The 18994-nt window shown below is 44.3% G+C and overlaps 1 protein-coding gene across 1 annotated transcript in view; it reads right to left on the bottom strand.

Moving 5' to 3' along the window:
* CSMD1 (CUB and Sushi multiple domains 1) overlaps positions 1–18994 on the bottom strand; it is a 1701396-nt gene that overhangs the window by 260226 nt on the left and 1422176 nt on the right. The window lies entirely within an intron of this gene.

The raw sequence follows: 18994 nt of genomic DNA, 5'->3' as shown, positions 1-18994 counted from the left end.
CAAGCTCCTCCCAGTTGTCCGGCTCGATGTCTGCCTCCCTGAGGTCCCTCTTGCAAACATCTTTGTAGTGCAACTGGGGGCATCCAGGAGGTCTTTTGCCAGAGGCTAGCTCACCATACAGCATGCCTTTTGGGATCCTTCCATCATTCACCCTGTGGACATGGCCAAGCCAGCAGAGCCGCTGCTGCCTGAGGAGGGTGTGAATGGTTGGGATCCCAGCTTGCTCAAGGATGGTGGTGTTGGGCACTCTGCCCTTCCATGTTATTCCAAGGATGTGCCTGAGGCAGCACAAGTGGAAGACGTTCAGCCTCTTTTCCTGGCAGGTGTATAGGGTCCAAGACTCGCTGCCGTAAAGGAGGGTGCTGAGGATGCAGGCTCCGTAGACTTGCATTTTGGTGTGCGTGTACAACTTGATGTTATTCCACACTCTCTTGCTGAGTCTGGACAGAGTTGTGGCTGCTTTTTCGATCCTCCTATTTAGCTCAGTCTCCAATGACAAGGTGTCAGTGACGGTGAACCTGAGATAAATGACCTCGTGGACGACCTCTAATGAATAGTTGTCAATGCTGATTGATGGAGGTTCAGCAACATCCTGACCAAGTATGTTTGTCTTCTTTAGGCTGATAGAAAGCACAAAGTCCTTGCATGCTTTGGAGAACCGATCCAGCAGTTTCTGAAGCTGGTCTTCTGTGTGTGACACTACAGCAGCGTCATCTGAGAACAGCATATCTCTGATGAGGACTTCCCGCACCTTAGACTTAGCTTTCAGCCTTGCAAGATTAAACAGTTTCTCATCAGATCTTGTGTGCAAAAAGATGCCCTCTGTTGAAGATCCAAAGGTGTGCTTCAGGAGGAGTGCGAAGAAGATCCCGAAAAATGTCAGAGCAAGTACTCATCCTTGTTTGACGCCGCTCCTCATGCTGAAAAGATCCGATAATGTGCCATCATATTGGATGGTTCCTCTCATGTCTTTGTGGAAAGACTGGATCATCTTGAGTAACTGCGGTGGACAGCCTATCTCGTGGAGCAGTTTGAACAGTCCATCCCTGCTGACCAAGTCGAAGGCCTTGGTCAGGTCGATGAAGGCAATATAGAGTGGCTTCCTCTGCTCCCTGCATTTTTCCTGCAGCTGCCTCACAGAGAAGACCATGTCAATGGTAGATCCCTCTGCATGGAATCTACACTGTGATTCAGGATACACCCTCTCAGCAATCTTCTGGAGTCTGCCGAGGATGACGTGAGCAAACAGTTTACCAGTGATGCTTAGGAGGGAGATTCCATGGTAACTGTTGCAGTCGCTTCTGTCTCCTTTGTTCTTACACAAGGTTACAATGTTAGCGTCACGCATATCCTGTGGAACCTCTCCCTCTCTCCAGCACAGGCACAGCAGCTCATGTAGGGTTCAAGAAGATGTCCGTGGCACACTTGATTACTTCTGGTGGTATACCATCCTGGCCTGGGGCCTTTCCTACTGCAGTGCTGTCAATGGCTTTCTTCAGTTCGTCCACAGTTGGTTCCTGATCCAGTTCATCCATTACTGGTAGGAGCTCAACAGCATTGAGGGCTGTATCAACCACAATGTTCTCGCGTGAGTACAGCTCAGAGTAGTGCTCGACCCAGCGCTCCATCTGTTTGGCTTTGTCAGTGATGACTTCACCAGATTTAGATTTCAGAGGTGCCACCTTGTTCTGGGTGGGTCCTAATGCCTTCTTGATGCCCTCGTACATTCCCCTGCGATTACCAGAGTCAGCGCTGGTCTGGATGCTGCTGTATAGCTCAAGCCAGTAGTTGTTGGCACAGCAGCTGGCTGTCTACTGTACTGTTTTTCTGGCTGCTCTGAGTGCTTGCAGGGTACTGTGGCTCGGTGAGCGTTTGTGCTCCAGGAGTGCAGTGCCCTTCTTTTCGATGGCTGGAATCATCTCATTGGACTTAGCTTTGAACCTGTCATTTGTGTTTCTAGCTCTTCTTCCAAACACCAACAAGGCTGTGTTGTAAATTGTATCCCTCAGATGGTGCCATCTGGATGTCACATCGGCGCCCCCAGGGCTCCTGCACAGATTCTCCTTGATGGTTTCTCTGAACTTTTCGGCTCTGTCTGAGTTTGCCGTCTTTCTGGCATCAATGCGGGGCCTTCCAGTTGGTTTAGAGTAGTACAGCTTCGTGGGTCTCACCTTGAGTTTGGAGCAAACTAGCGAGTGGTCTGTATCGCAGTTGGCACTATGATAGCTGCGTGTCAGAAGGACCTTTTTGGGGTTATCATGTTTAGTGATGACCACGTCTAGCTGATGCCAGTTTTTCGAGTGTGGGTGTTTCCATGACACTCTGTGCTGTGGCTTGGTTTGGAAAAATGCACAGATTGTGGCACGTGCAAAGTTCGAGAAGACGATGTCCATTTTTATGCGTTTTTCCCACACCAAAGTGGCCTAAGCAGGAAGGCCATGAGTCACGATCGGCTCCAACTCTTGCACCGAAGTCACCCAAAACGTACAGTTGTTTGCGAGCAGGTATTTGCGCTATGGCCACACTAAGCACATCATAGAACTTGTCTTTTACTTCTGGTGTGGCGTACAGGGTTGGAGTGTAAGTGCTGATCAGGTGGACAGAACCAGCTCAAGTTTGAAGTGTGACCTGAAGGAGTCTTTCTGATCCGCCCATGACTAATTCCACCATTTGTAGAAGGGTGTTTCTGATGGCAAATCCAACACCTTGCTCCCTGGGTTCTTCTTGGGTTTTACCCTGCCAGAAAAAGGTGTAGTCCTTTTCCTTTAGAGATCCCGAATCTGCGAGTCATGTCTCTTGCAGAGCAGCCATGTCAACTTGGAGCCTCTTCAGTTCCTCATTGATGACAGCGGTCTTTCGGGTGTCACTGATGTGCTGAAATCTTCAGTCAAACCGGTCAGCATGGTCCGCACATTCCAGCAAGCAAGCTTAAAACTTTGATGGTTTCCTTTTTGTGTTGATTTTCTTATTGGTTTGCCTGGTGCTCAAATTTCAGTCACTTGTCAGGTTTGGGAACCTTAAGCCTCATGCACCCAGTGAGGCAGGTGAACAGTGGCAGGATGGTACCCTACTGGCTGGGGGCTGCCCAGCTTGAGGCGGGCGGTGACTGTCCAGTGAGATGCGATGATCTCTCCAACCGTCGAAGGCAATCCCGGGCGTTTGTTCTCTATGCCAATCGAGCAAGAGCTTACAACCTGTATCTGTTACCTCCCATGTTGGTTCAATGCTGTTAAGCGATACGGAGTACCTCTCCAAGTGCGAGCCTGGGCAATTTTTTTTTTTTTTGGACCCTGGGCTGCCCAGACATGAGTGTCCCCCTCTCGGCTTTACTGATATAGTCCAAAGGAGAGGATAGCCTCTACGTCTGGTACCAGCTCAGCTGCAGGAGTTGCTGGGTCAATGCCAGAAGTTGGCATAGAACTGCATTAGGACTCCCCTCCGGATTTTCTGTCAGGGTTTACTCCCTTAGCCTGGCTCCTTCCCAGGATAGCCACAAGGCAGTGAGGCACACTTGAGTATCACATTAATTGACATGTCCAGATTGGGCTTATTAGGGATTTTGTTCACAATTACCATGAGTATCATCAACTTTGTTGTGCCAAATATATAATCTTAATTATGGCATATATTCATACAGACAAGTTTGATATGTCTTTATATTGTGTGCTCAATGTTAATGTTTAAGGCACTTATCACCATCATCATCAACAACCCTGGGCTCAGCTCCCATTGGTGTCTGATACCTCTCTCATTACTTCTTTCCATATTTCCACATCCAGTGAGGAGTGGCTTAGTTTCTGTAGACTAGCTCCACATCAATCTATTATATTACCTACCCATTCTCTGTGGGGTCTACCTCTCCTATTTGAACTATCCATTATGCAAAATACCAGGGTCTTGATTTTTCATTTGTCATTCATTCTGCAAACGTGTCCAAATAGCTGTAACTTCTGTTGCATAATCTTCTCTTTTGGCTGTACCTTCCTATATAATTCCTCATTTGCGACCTTCTGCATCCACGCTATTCTCAGGATCTTTCTATAACAGCTCCTCTCAAATGCCAATATTCTTCTCTTCAGATCTTTCATCATCTCCCATGTCTCACATCCATACATCATGCTGCTGAATACACACATTTTCAAGATGCTCACCTTCATTCCTAAGCTTATTGCTTTGCTTTTCTAGATCTTAACCATTGCCTTCAAACTTGTTCTTGCTTTCACTATTCTAGTTGCTATTTCCTTCTTACAGTCTAGATCATATGTTACATTGCTCCCCAGATATGTGAACTTCTCTGCATTCTCTAGTTCAATTCCATCTACACCGATCTTCCTTCCTACTTCCTTATCTCCAAATACCATTGTTTTTGTTTTATCAATGTTCATAATCATTCAGTATCACTTCCCTTCCTTGTTTAGCACCAGTACTATTTTTGCTAGCTTTTCCTCATCTTCCTCAATGATAATGATATCATCCATGAACCTCAAATTATTAATTATTTTCCCATGCACAGATATCCCTTCTACCTCTTCCTTGATCTCATCCACTGCGCTCTCTAGATGCATGAAGATACTCAGCTATACAGGATCTCCTGTCTCATTCCTCTCCTCATTCTAAATCAACTTCCCAACTCACCACACGTTCTCACCACTGCCTCTGCATAGTCACTGATATCCTTCAACAACTGTATCAGTCTGCTATCCACTCCATACTACTCCAACACCACCCAAGTCACTTTCTGATCTATACTGTCAAATGTCTTCTGAAAATCAATGAAACAAGTGTAGATGTTCTTGTTCTTTCTTGTTCTTTTGTTGAGCTTTTTCTGCTGTTAATTTTAGTGCCAATATCTACCGCATGGTATTTCTATTTTTCCTGAACCCCGCTTACTCATCTGCTACATGTTCTTCTATCTGTGATCTAAGTCTCTCCGTCAGTATCATCATCAGCATCTTGCCTAGATGACTCGTGTGGGTATTCATTCTGTAGTTCTTGCACTCCAGCATAGTTCCTTTCTTGTGTACTGTCAATAGCAAGGATCTTGTCCATTCCTTAGGTGCCTTCCTCTCTTCCTATAGTCATTATATTTCCTGAGTCATACTTTGTCAGCAGTATTTGATCATCTCCCCCATGATCTTTTCATTTCTAGGGCTCTTATTGTCCTTTAGTCATTTCACTGCTCTTTCTACTTCCTCCTTTAAAATATCAGTGTCACTCTCTATGCTCAGTGGAGATATCATTTTCAGTTCTTCGATCAGTCTTTCTGATACACTCAGATCCAACTGTGCTTTGTATAGAACGGTGCAATGGCTTGTCCATCTCTGTACAATCTTCTCTTTGCTCATAAGCACCTCATCGTTCTCATCTTTGATCACCATCTGCTTTGGCTGCCACTTCCCATTAATATTCCTAAACATCTTATACACCTCCCTGGTCTTATGTTCACCATAATACCTTTCAATATCTTCACACTGCTCCTCTAACCATTTTGCCCTATCCTTTCTGGCCACTTTCCTTAACTCACTGAATTTCATCCTATACTGCTGTTCTGCTGTCTCTGAAACATCCCCTCTGGTAAGTACACAAACACAAACAAAAAAAAAGTATGTAATAAAAATAACTATGATGAAACTATGTTTAAAATGTTTTGAGTTTAGAGAATGCAAAACATGTTTTCTAATTATGGACAATGATTTTTCCTCTTTCCAGTTTTTTAAAACTTATGGCCAAATTAAAGAATCCATTCTCCTCTTCATGCATCCACATAATTCCCATTAATGTTAATGGGTATTATGTATGTGCATCAGGAGAACAGACACTTAAAGCTCTGGGTCATAAGGAATTTAATCATCAGGTTGAATGTCATGGTTTAATATCTGAAATATAAAATTAAATCAATACTTTGTGGATATCTTTAAAATTCAGTGACAAATCAGTGTAAAAGTGTGATGATTTTATTGGTTGTTTTGATTGGTTATTACTACTTGCAGAAGGAAAAAAGTACATGAACAGATCAATTCCTTTACTATAAGGAAACATAAGATCTGTGAGAACACATTTCAATGAATGGAATAAAATAATCAAACATTAGAACCAGAACAGTTACAAACAAAACAAAAAAGAGCTGCAGTGAAATCTCTCTGAGTTTTTATCACTGAGAATACACTGCAAAATAAAATAAATAAAGTAAAATAATCAGATGGCAAAAACAAAGTAAGATCAACTGATGAGAAGTCAAAGAGCACATATTTACAAAAATTTTGCAGTCCCAGAAGGTTAAGCTAAATATATATGAATATCTTCTGGGATATTTATGCCACTTGAACTTCCTGCCTTGTAAACTCTGCATATCCCTAGCTAAAACAATGCTAAATCTTCACTATAATTCCTATCTACACTACTGAAGTGTTGTGTTTGAGACTTACAAAACACACCTTTAAATACTTTGTCATAACCTTTGGAGACAAAGGGCCAGTTTCTCAACTGGTATAACTCTGGAGACTTTCAGTGAACTCATATGTGCACCCTATTACTGTTCATAAGGCCAGCAAAGGGTGCTAGGGTTTACTTCCTTCTTGGGTGCTTCCTTCAAATAAGGAAATTTTCCCCTTATTAAGCTGGAAAGAGAGCCTACATAAACACTTTACTTATTTTGAGCTTTCTGTTTCATAATCCGCCCTTCTGTATGGCTGTTTAACACAGTATAACAAAGAATGCTTAAGGTTTGAAAAAAGAACTTTTCTATGTAAAAATGTCAATTTTTTACTGCGCAAACCTGCTTGCTTTCTATATGCAAAGTCACAGGTGCTTCCTGCACTCCTGCTGGCTCTGCAGAGACAATACAGCCTTAAGAGAAAGAAAATTATGACTGTATGTCAACAGAATAGGTATATAAATTTCAACGGCAGAATCTCTATCATAAGTTATAGAGGCATGTACATTTGAAAAAATCACCATAAATTGAATACTGACCCCACTAAAGTCAAAGAGAGTCATGTTACTTTGATTTCAATGGGTTCAGGATTTGAGCCTCTCATTACAGCTGTAGTATCTCAGCTGTGTCCATTATTGGTGATCATATATGAATCAGGCTGAGCGCAGACTGAATTTCAGATCAAAGAGTTTTGTAGCATTGGAAGTTAGGGGGACACGTGCAAACATTCAATTCTGCCCCCCCCCCCCCCCCATTAACTCCAAAACTTTTCTCATTTGTGACTAAGCACAACTAATCTTAAGTCATAGAGGCTGCATCTACATTTATCAGATCTTCCAGAAGAGGATCTTCTTCAGGAAGATCTTTCGGAAAAGCGTGTCTATACACAAAGTGCCATACAAAAAAGCTGCCTGGTCTTCTGGAAGATCACATCCACACATGCACAGACACTCCTCCAGAAGAGCAGGGCACAAAATGCCTCAGATGTGGTCACATGGCTGGACAGCCCTTCCAGGGCACCAGCCAGGCAGCCCATTAAAAGGCCCCTCCCCAATAGCCCCTCCCTGCACAAGCTGCTGTGGCTCATCGTGCTGCCCACAGCACAGCTCACAATCTCGCTGTTCCTGCAACAGCTTTGCTAAGCTTGGGTTCCCCCAGTGTTTTGGTGTAATGGATGGCACCCATATCCCCATCAGGGCCCCAGACTGCCACGCCGGCCAATACATGACCCACAAGGGGTATCACTCAATCATGCTCAGGTGGTAGTGGACACGCAAGGCCAGTTCACCGATGTGTGTGTGGCCTGGCCACACAATGTCGGCATCTTTAGGAACTCCTCCCTGTGCCACTAGATGGAGGCAGGCTCATACATCGCACAATGGGAACTCGTCATCGGCAATGTCGCCATCCCACTATGCCTCATTGCAAAGCCAGCATACCCCCTGCAGCTATGGCTGCTGTGCCCATACACGGGACACCTGACTCCATCCCAGGAGCTATTCAGTACCTGCCTGGGATGTGCCTGGAACCCCTGGAATGTGCCCTCTTCATGCATTCTGATGTGGGGGTGGAGAACGTCCAAGAGATCTTGGCCACCAACTGTGCTCTCCATAACCTCAGCGAGGCACATGAGTGGACACAGCACCAGGACTGGATGGCCCTGCCGCCACAGGGGTATGAGCAGACACCTGCAGCCCCCAACCAGCATCTCCACTGGGATGGGATCTGCCTCTAGGAGGCCATCCAGGAGGCCATCACCCAGGAGAACCTCTGGTCCAGGCCCTCAACACAACCTCTGCTCCACCCCACCAATAAACAGGGACACAGGGGCTACGTCTACACGTGAAGCCTACATCGAAATAGCTTATTTCGATGTAGCAACATCGAAATAGGCTATTTCGATGAATAATGTCTACACGTCCTCCAGGGCTGGCAACGTCGATGTTCAACTTCGACGTTGCGTGGCACCACATCGAAATAGGCGCTGCGAGGGAACGTCTGCACGCCAAAGTAGCACACATCGAAATAAGGGTGCCAGGCACAGCTGCAGACAGGGTCACAGGGCGGACTCAACAGCAAGCCGCTCCCTTAAAGGGCCCCTCCCAGACACAGTTGCACTAAACAACACAAAATACACAGAGCTGACAACTGGTTGCAGACCCTGTGCCTGCAGCATGGATCCCCAGCTGCCGCAGCAGCAGCCAAAAGCCCTGGGCTAAGGGCTGCTGCCCACGGTGACCATAGAGCCCCGCAGGGGCTCGAGAGAGAGCGTCTCTCAACCCCTCAGCTGATGGTCGCCATGGTGGACCCTGCTATTTCGAAGTTGCGGGACGCGCAACGACTACACGGTCCCTACTTCGACGTTGAACGTCGAAGTAGGGCGCTATTCCTATCCCCTCATGGGGTTAGCGACTTCGATGTCTCGCCACCTAAAGTCGAAGTTAACTTCGAAATAGTGCCCGGCGCGTGTAGCCGTGACGGGCGCTATTTCAAAGTTAGTGCCGCTACTTCGAAGTAGCGTGCATGTGTAGACACGGCTAGGGGTTGCCAAACAACCTGTATGAAACTGCTTAGATAACAACAGTTGAGAATGTATTAAAACAGATTTTTCCATAAAATAAGAACATAAGAACATAAGAATGGCCATACTGGGTCAGACGAAAGGTCCATCCAGCCCAGTATCCTGTCTGTCGACAGTGGCCAATGCCAGGTGCCCCAGAGAAGGAGAACAGAAGACAATGATCAAGTGATTTATCTCCTGCCATCCATCTCCTGTCCTTGTACTGAAGGCTAGGGCACCATACTTTACCCCTGGCTAATAGCCATTTGTGGCCCTAATCTGCAAAAATTTATCAAGCTCTTTTTTAAACCCTAATAGAGTCCTGGCCTTCACAGCCTCCCCTGGCAAGGAGTTCCACAGGTTGACTGTGTGCTGTGTGAAGAAAAATTTCCTTTTATTCGTTTTGAACCTACTACCCATCAATTTCATTTGGTGTCCCCTAGCTCTTGTATTATGGGAAAAGGTAAATAATTTTTGTATATTCAGTTTCTCCACACCATTCATGATTTTATATACCTCTATCATATCACTCCTCAATCGCCTCTTTTCCAGACTGAAAAGTCCCAGTCTCTCTAGCCTCTCCCCATATGGGACCCGTTCCAAACCCCTAATCATCTTAGTTGCCCTTTTCTGAACCTTTTCTAATGCCAATATATCTTTTTTGAGGTGAGGAGACCACATCTGCATGCAGTACTCAAGATGTGGGAGTACCATAGTTTTATATAGGGGAAGTATGATATCTTTTGTCTTATTATCTATCCCTTTTTTAATAATTCCTAACATCCTATTTGCTTTATTAACTGCCACTGCACACTGCGTGGATGTCTTCAGAGAACTATCCACTATAACTCCAAGATCCCTTTCCTGATCTGTCATAGCTAAATTTGACCCCATCATGTTGTACATGTTATTTGGGTTATTTTTTCCAGTGTGCATTACCTTACACTTACCCACATTAAATTTCATTTGCCATTTTGCTGCCCAATCACTCAGTTTGCTGAGATCTTTTTGTAGTTCTTCACAATCCCTTTTGGTTTTGACTGTCCTGAACAACTTGGTGTCATCTGCAAACTTTGCCACCTCACTGCTTACCTCATTTTCTAGATCATTGATGAACAAGTTGAACAAGATCAGGACTGTTGTCAATGGGGGGCATCAGGCAGCAGGACATAAAAACCTGTGTGGGGAAGGGGATGGGAGGGGAGGGGCCCTTACTCAAGGGATGGGTTGGAGGGCGCACCCATAGCTGCACTTCCTGTCCCGGCTGCGTGGTCCCTGTCAAGGCCCTGATGGAGCAGGGAGAATAGGGATGTAGTGGTGGGCAGCCTGTGGCACTACCTCAGCCTGGGTAGGGAGGTTTCCTGGGGTGGGAGCCCACCATGGGGCCTGCTATGGCCAGGTCCCAGGCCCCTGGGTCTCATAGGGCCACTGCAAGAAACCCCCAGAGAAGGAGGGCAGCTAGGGCCTCAGGGGTGGGATGTCTCAGGCCTCAAAGACGGCAAGGGGGGTAGGGAGGTCAGCAAGAGGAAAGGGGAGGTGCAGCAGGGGCAGGAGGGTGTAGCAGTGAGGGGGCTGTGGGGGCAGCTGGGGTGAGTTGGGGGCAGTGGAAGAGGCAGCTGGGAGTGAGGTGGGGGCAGCAGGAATTAACGGGGGGCTGGGTGAAGTGCCACTAGGTCCTCGCACACCTGGTGGAGCAGCCTACCACCTCCCCCCATGTGTCCTTGTGCCACCATAGATCCTCCACTTCCTGGGCCTGTAGCCTCTCCACCACATAATTTTGGTGGTGAAGGGTGGCATTGGATGCTGCTGCCTCCTGTGCCCAGCTCTGATGGTGGAGCCTCTGTGCCTCTCAGGCTGCAGCTGCTTGGGAGGGTTGTGGCCTGCCTGGGGGACCTCCTGTACCTGAGGCCTAGACACTGCCGGCAGGCTCTGGGCTCCTCCAGCTCCTCTCCCATCTACAGGATGGAGCTGCTGTAAGACAAGGGGGTGGGAAAGAAGGGAGATTAGGGCCCCAGCCAAATCCCATGTGGAAGTCCTCTGGCACCCCTTGGGCACCTCTCCCCAGGCTAGACCCAAGGCATGCCCTCATAGCAAAGGCCCGTGGCCCCATCATGGTGGTCTGGGCAGTCCTTCACTTTGGGGGTGCTGTCACCTGTGAAAGGCCCCACCCGGGAATGGGCCACTGGGTGATGGGTGTGTGATTGGGCACAGAGGGCTCCCTGCCTGGGGAGTGGGTAGGCTGGGTACGGATATGCACCCTGGGTTCCTCCCCAGCACAGACTTGCATAAGCTGGGGCTCCTGGGGTGTGTGTGTGCATGGGGTGACTTGCAGCTTGCCTGAGGCCTGGGGTGCACTACATTGTTGGGTATTGGGAGGGCATGGTGGGGGGCCTGCGTGTGCCTCCATGAGGGGATGCACCATGCCATGCATTTACCTGAGGTGACCTCATATAGGCCCAGTGATGCCCGACTAGAGTTCACCTGTCTGCTTGATGCCGAGGGCACGGCAATGACCAGGAACCCCTGTAACCAGACTAAGTCTCCCCCTTACAAGCCAGCTTGCTCGCTGCCCACCCCACCCCACTGAGGTGCCTCACAAGCACACAGGGCACAGAAAACAGCTGCTGACAGCACAGTCTTTGATGTCTCTCATTGAGGCCCAGATGTGCTAGCTCATCGTGACCCTGAGAAACAGAAAGTGCAGCTAAAAGGCTAACAGGCCAAACTGTCAACAAGACGGGGGGGACCTCAGGAAATCACCCCAGCTGGCATTGATGGATTTGATGTCCACACAGCCATCCTCGAAGAGGAAATCTCCGCCCCTGCAAAAGAATGTCCTGTACTCCCAAATTGCTTATCTCCTGTCTTACAAGTGCAAATTAAGTAAAAATTGCCCTTGTAAAAACTGGCATCACAAAAGACAGACCAGTACGATCTGGCACCATAGATAAGAAAGAGAATACGTAACCTAAAAGGGGGTATAAAGGTGGGCCCAGCAGAACTCTAACTCTGAGTGCATTTCCACCAACTACCTGCTGGTCGGGTCAGGTGATTGCCTCCCGAGGTCCTCAACTGGGGACGCCCAACCTCGTATTCGTCTTTCCGCGGAATTGAGTGACCGATCCAGCTTGGCTACACTGGTATCGAGAGACGCAGGGAGGGTAAGATATACCCATGCAAGGTCTCCTTTTTTGGTGCGCCCGGTTAAAGAATTGGAGCTCTGTAACTAGATGTCATTGTATCAAGATATCATTGTGTTAGATGGTAACAGATATCTTTGTATTGGATTGTAAAGTAACTTGTTAACACCTGTACTTTGCTAGCATATAAGAAGTGGACAATAGCCTTTTGTAACCGCACGCTTATAACTGTAGCTTAAATAAACTTGTAACTAGTTAAGATCTAAGCCTGAGTGCTGTTACTCTTTGTCACTGCAACACAGCCCGCACAATAAAAAGAACTTTAATTGTTTGGTTACCACAGCCTGGCCATAGGTGAGAGTGCTAGGAGCTCCCTGCTCTAACAGTAAAAAAACTGGGTTGTTTAGGACCCAGGGGAATACCTCACCACACATTACCCGGCCACTGGCTAAAAACCCCTCAGGGGAGGAGTCCTCTGAGGGTCCCTGGGGCTGACTGCTATCCTTGCCCTCCTCCCCAGCTTCTTCAGAGAAGAACCCATCCTCCACATTTGGTGTGGCAGAGGTCTCAGTGGCTGCCATGTCTACAAGGTGATGGGGCGGGGAGGTGTCATCCCCCTCCAGGATGTCCCAGAGCTCCCTATAGTAGGTACACCTTTCTGGGCAAGCACTGGAGCAGCAGCTGCTGTCTCTAGCCTGCACAGAGCCCTGCTGCAGTTCCTTCATTTTGCACTGGACCTGGTCTGTGGTCTGAGCAAGGTGTCCACAGGTGGCCAGGGCCATGGCCCGGCGGGCACAGGCAGGGTCATTTCTGCAGTACCCTGAGTTTCCCTGAGGACTTCTTCCTCACACCAGAATGTGAGGAGGTCCTGCAGCTCTGGCTTGGTCCAGGCTGGGGCCCTCTTCTTCCTTGACCACTCCCCTTCCAGGCTGCCCTCGCTGAAGTCCCCAGGGGTGCCTTGAGGGGTGCAAGGAGGGCTGGCTGCTTGCCATGCAGGTGCCTAGTGTCGCTGCAGGGCTGGCATGGATCTGGGTACAACAGCCCAGCACATGCTGCCAGCCTCCACAGCCCTGGCTTCCTGCTGCAGGGTTTCTGGGTCATTGCAGCTTTAACTGTTGCCAGAACCAGGCACCATAGAGCTCCCAGTGACTTGCTAGACTGTCTCCAGACTCTGGCAGGGAGCTGCCATGGAGAACCGAGTCTTCCAGAAGAAGCGGTCTGCGAGTGTCCATGTGTGCTTTAAAGAATCTTCCAGAAGACAGTGCTATTCCTGTTACAGAACCAGCGTTAGGAGTCTGGGGGAAGGGTGAGTTCTTCTGGGTTCCTTCCAGAAGATCACCTTGCATGTGTGGATGCTGCACAGATCTTCCTGAAGAAGCTGGTGTTCTTCTGGAAAATCTGACACGTGCAGATGTAGCTGGAGAGTGTTGAACAAAACATCATAGTGCCATTTTCACAAAGTCATTTTGAAAGTAAATTTGCACTTCATAAATTTTTAGGCTGCATTATATTTAAAAGCATACACCCTGTGTGTATTACATCTTGGAGGAACATAATCCAAGAAGATATCATTCATTAAGGTGTAGATCTATGTGTCTCCTAAACGTACCAGTGAAGGAGACCTGCATAGTTTATACCATTTAGTAGTACCTAGATTACTCGCTCTGATTCTTCTTTCATTTACTTTGCATTGTTATTTACACTGAACAACAAAATTAGTTTTATTTGAGAGATGGTCTCTGTGAACACAACCTCCCATGACAGCTATCCCAATAATACAATGAAATGGCCAATTCCAGGAGAGGCTATACAAAAAACTAAGACAGACACAAATAAATTATAATAGATAATAACTACTTCTCAGCTGCTTCTCTGTCTTATGTACCATAAGCAAACTAGCACAAAGCCAAAATATTAAAAACCACTATAAAGGTTTTATTGAAGGGGGAAATGACATTAATGGGGGTCTTTAAAAGTAAAGCAAGTATTTATTTATGCATCCATAGGAGTTTCTGAAAATACTAACTTATTCTTGCAAATTGATATTTTAAATGTCAAACTGATTCTTCTACCTTTTTAACTAACAAAAATTTAAAAAAAAAAACAAATTAATAGTAAATCTCATCAACTGCTTTACAGATTGCCTAGTTAAGAGCAGAAAAAGCTTCATGGATACCAGAAATAACTTAGTTTAACATTATTTATAGCAAGAATAGTATGGCTTGCGTAACATATACAAAAAAAATTTATACTAAGTAAAAAAAAAAAAAATCCAAGACCATAACATAGCATTCACAATAGGTTGTAGAGCTCTCACAGGTTAATCAAAGTTATGTTATGGAGTAACATCATGTTAGCTAGGAAAAAGAAAGACACAGCTGATGTTTGAAAAAGCTTGCAAACTAAGTTTAAGATAATTGATGGTGTCACACAGTAGGGATTCCATTATAGACAAACCTAAAGATATTTGGCCTGGAACCAGCAAAGCAATTAAGCACATGAGTAATCCAATTTATGTCACAGGAATTACTAATGTGCTTAAACCTATACACTTGATTTGTGCTTTGTTGGAAAGGGGCATAGTAGTGACCACTATTTTAAATCCTACAGAGTTTAACAGAAAATAGCATCCATTCCCAAAACATTTTTGGATTATCCTATAGGCTATGTCTACACTAGCCTCAAACTTCGAAATGGCTATGTAAATGGCCATTTCAAAGTTTACAAATGAAGCGCTGAAATACATATTCAGCGCCTCATTAGCATGCGGGCAGCTGCGGCACGTCGAAATTGACATGGCTCACCACAGCGCGGCTCGTCCCGACGGGGCTGCTTTTCGAAAGGACCCTGCCTACTTCGAAGTCCCCTTATTCCCATCTGCTGATAGCAATAAGGGGACTTTGAAGTAGGCAGGGTCCTTTCGAAAAGGAGCCCCGTTGGGATGAGCTGCGCAGCGGCGAGCCGCATCAATTTTGAAGTGCCACGGCCGCCCGCATGCTAACGAGGCGCCGAATATGTATTTCAGTGCTTCATTAGTAAACTTCAAAATGGTCATTTACATAGCCATTTCGAAGTTTGAGGCTAGTGTAGACATAGCCATAGTGTTCTATATCAGAGATACAAATTCTGTCTTAACAGCTGTATCGGGGTGGACAATACTATTTGCTGGGGTGTGGGACATTCTACAGATTTGAAAAAACATTGGGGCTGCACCTTTCTTACTAGTGAGAAGTTCACTATCTGTTCCATGGCAGGGCAAGATAAGGTCCATGGGCTGGATCTCACCAGAAGGCTGCCTACTATTTATATTCCACTGCTGAGGTAATGGCAGCGAAGCCTGGAGGTGCTATTTAAAGGGCTCTGAATTCCTGCTGCTACCATGCTGCTTGAGATTCCTGCAGCTATTTAAAAATCCACGGCTCCCAGCCCCTGCTGCTACCCCTGCAATGGCCAGGCTGGGAGCTGGGAGCCCTTTGAATAGCTGCAAGAACCCACATCACAGTAGTGGAAGGAGTCAGAAGCCCTGAAAATAGCAGAGATTTAAAGGGCTCTGGATTCATGGCTCCCAGTCCCCGGCGTTACCCCAGCAGCAGAATAAAATAGTGTGTGGGCCAGATGTAGCCTGTGGACCTGATCATTCTGTCGAGAGACGGACGTGCAGTCTGGCTGCTCTCTGTCAACAGAGTGGATTGCTCTTTCAATCTGCTTTTTTGTGTAGACTCAATCTGTCAACAGAAGTTTTGCCAGGAAATCTCTTCCCACAGTGACTCCTGTCAACAGAGGCTTCTTGTGTAGACATAGCATAAGAGATTTATTAGGTCATAAGCTTAAACTGACTTCATTAAAAGGAATGAAGAGGAAATATAAAGACAGGTATGTATTTAAGAAAATTACTGCAAAAATGTTACTATCCGCTGTAAATTAGGGTGATCAGTCAGAGTAATTGTGGCCATTCGGTGTAGCTGATGGGGGGATGTGTATGTTCATGCAGGAGAAGTTGCTTTGTAGAGCGTTACTCAATTAAGATTCTATTGAGGCCTAATTGTATAGTATTGAATTTGCAAATAAGCTCCGATTCAGCTGTTTCCCTTTGCAATCAAGTTTTTTTTTAATTTATTATTTTAAACCCTTTATTGAATGTCCAGGTAGGTTAAAGTGTTGCCTTCCAGGTTTGTTTGTGTCTCCTTCCTTGATGTCTGATTTGTGCCCATTTTTGCTTTGCTACAGAGATTGTATAGTTTGTCCAACACACACACACACACACACACTACCCTTTTTTCCTCTTCATTTCATCTCCTGAACTGGGTTTTACCCATGAAAGCTTATGTCCTAATCAACCTTTGTTGTTTTTACAGATACAGACTAAGATGACTACTCCTCTGAAACAATTCAGTAATTCAATTACTCAGTTTGGGTACATACACATTTTGGTGGTTCAGCTGAGATAGATAGATAGATAGATAGATAGTATTAGAATTTTATAAAAGGAAATAAGTGTCTTACTGCCATCATGAAAGAAGGTTTAATTTTGAGGAAAGGTGTAAATGAGGAGATAGTGGAAGCTTACTGGAACAGGGTAAGGAGTATATTCCACTTTTGTGGCAAACATCAAGACTTATTGGTTGAGGGAGCAAGTGGAGTGTGATTTCATGATGAAAGATTAGAAGAGTACAGGAGGGCAAATGTATGTAGGACCTTGAGGTGGGTAAAAAACTTTAACTCTGATGAGATAAAAAAGGAAGACACTGGAAAAAATTGAAGAGGAATTGTATGTCATACAATTATGCATCTAGGAAGACAAAAAATCAACATGATAAAGTAAAGAAAGCAAGACTTATCCAAGATAGGAAGAAATGCTAACTCATCATGCTGCCAAAAACAAAGCATCATGAGGAAGACACACCCACAAGGCTAGAATACACAATAATAAAGTAGCTAATTTATGTGGGTGGGGGCAGATGGGGAGAGTACAGATTAATCAACAGATATATAATGGAGCAAATCCTGTTGCACATGTTTACCTAGAAAAATCTAAAATAGCACAATCTATAATCAGAATAATCTCAAAATAAAACCCTAAGTAAGACATGCTCTGATACAATCATCATAAAAATATAACTATTTCTTTGCTAGACAATGATCTGCATATTAGTTTCAGATGGTTTGCTTAATGAAGTCCCACCTGGAAACAACAACAAATAATAGTTTTGAAAAAATAAATATCTTATTAAATTTGGTTGCCATATTTGGGCTAAAGATACATTAAGACACTTTTTGAGAAAAAGATACATTAATTTTCATTATTGGTTTTATATGTCTCCAGAAACTAATATAATGCCATATATACAAAACTTTGTTATCTAAATATCTATTCCATTGTGTAATGTAAGTCCCTTATCATTATAATTTTTTGTAATGATACTGAACCACAAGCCATTAACACTGAATGAAAAATTTCTATCTGTGTGAAGAAAATAAAAGTCAAAATATTTTAATAATAACTACCCTTTATATTTGTAAGCAGTATTAAAAGTAAACCAGATGGCTCAAAAGAACCTTAAACATAATAGGTAAGAGCATTCATTAGCCATAATTCAGCTATGTATATTTGAAATTATATTGGCTTTTGGCATAAAATAAAACTTATATTTTAACATCAACAGATGTTTGCAAAATGTATCAAAGTAGCAAATTTTCGTAACATATCCTACTATAAATGTTATCCATGATCTCATTTTGCAACATCATTAGAATAGTCATTTTCAAATGAATTGCAACAAACTTACATACAAATAGTAGTAATAAATAGAGGAGTTGTACCAGAGTGTGAGGATGCCCTCTAGTTTCTTTCTGGTTTAGAATATTTTCCATCAGCAGGAAATCCGGCCTTTAAAATTCTGAGCATAAGTTTATGATCTAGATAATTGTTTATCTCAATTCCAAAGCTTACTTATTAAAGCTTACCCCTGCATTTGCTTGTTTGCAACTGCTTATTATAGAAGATGAATATCAGCATTAAGGATTTTACTGCATAAATGAATATGCAATAAGGCTGAATCTCATAGAAAATTCTTGTTTTTCTTTTGCAAGATAATGGAATACTAGCACAACCAAGCCCTAAAATTTATTTGCAAATTTGGCCTCTTCTAACGCATTAAGCAGACCTGATCTCCGTGTTCATTTTTTAAATACTTTTGTACTGTTTACTTCCAATTAAAGCAAATAATAAGTAAACATAGACACTGAATTGTCCACTATTGTAGATGTTATTTTAAGGTTTGAAAGGGGAAAAACATGCAAAAAATTATAAATATATGAGCTGAACAAAGTACATAGTTGTCCACCTGAATTTTGTACAATACCAAACTTGTTTAAAGTATACATAACTAAATTGCCTACAAAGGTAGGAGATGGGACACAGCTATCAAATAGTAAATGTGTTATGTCTGGCAATGTCCATTCTGGCTTCTGTGGTTCATATCACAAATGTATTTTACATAAGAACTATAATAATATTTGTAGCCATCAGTGCACTACTATATTTCTCTCTATTGCCACTGTTTCACACCAGTGAATTAATAGGATTTTCAGGAGCTGGAGCAGGGAAAAGAATATACACATGTGAGTTGAACAAAAATGTTTAGGATTATCCATCTGCTTCTCTATGTTCTTGTTGACTATAAATATGGTACTATTTTTTGAAAAAAAAGTAAAACATGATCTGACTTTCCAGAGCTATTAATCTGAAATGCCATATGTCTATCCTTAGAGACAACATGAGTCAAAAGATTGTAGTTGAAAATTTCCTTGTAGATTTGTTATTTATTTCTTCTTTATGAAAAATTGTTTTGCAAAGGCTGG

Source organism: Carettochelys insculpta, chromosome 3 (assembly GCF_033958435.1).
Source record: "Carettochelys insculpta isolate YL-2023 chromosome 3, ASM3395843v1, whole genome shotgun sequence".
NCBI lineage: Eukaryota > Metazoa > Chordata > Testudines > Carettochelyidae > Carettochelys > Carettochelys insculpta.
This window is presented reverse-complemented; position numbering and strand designations above follow the sequence as displayed.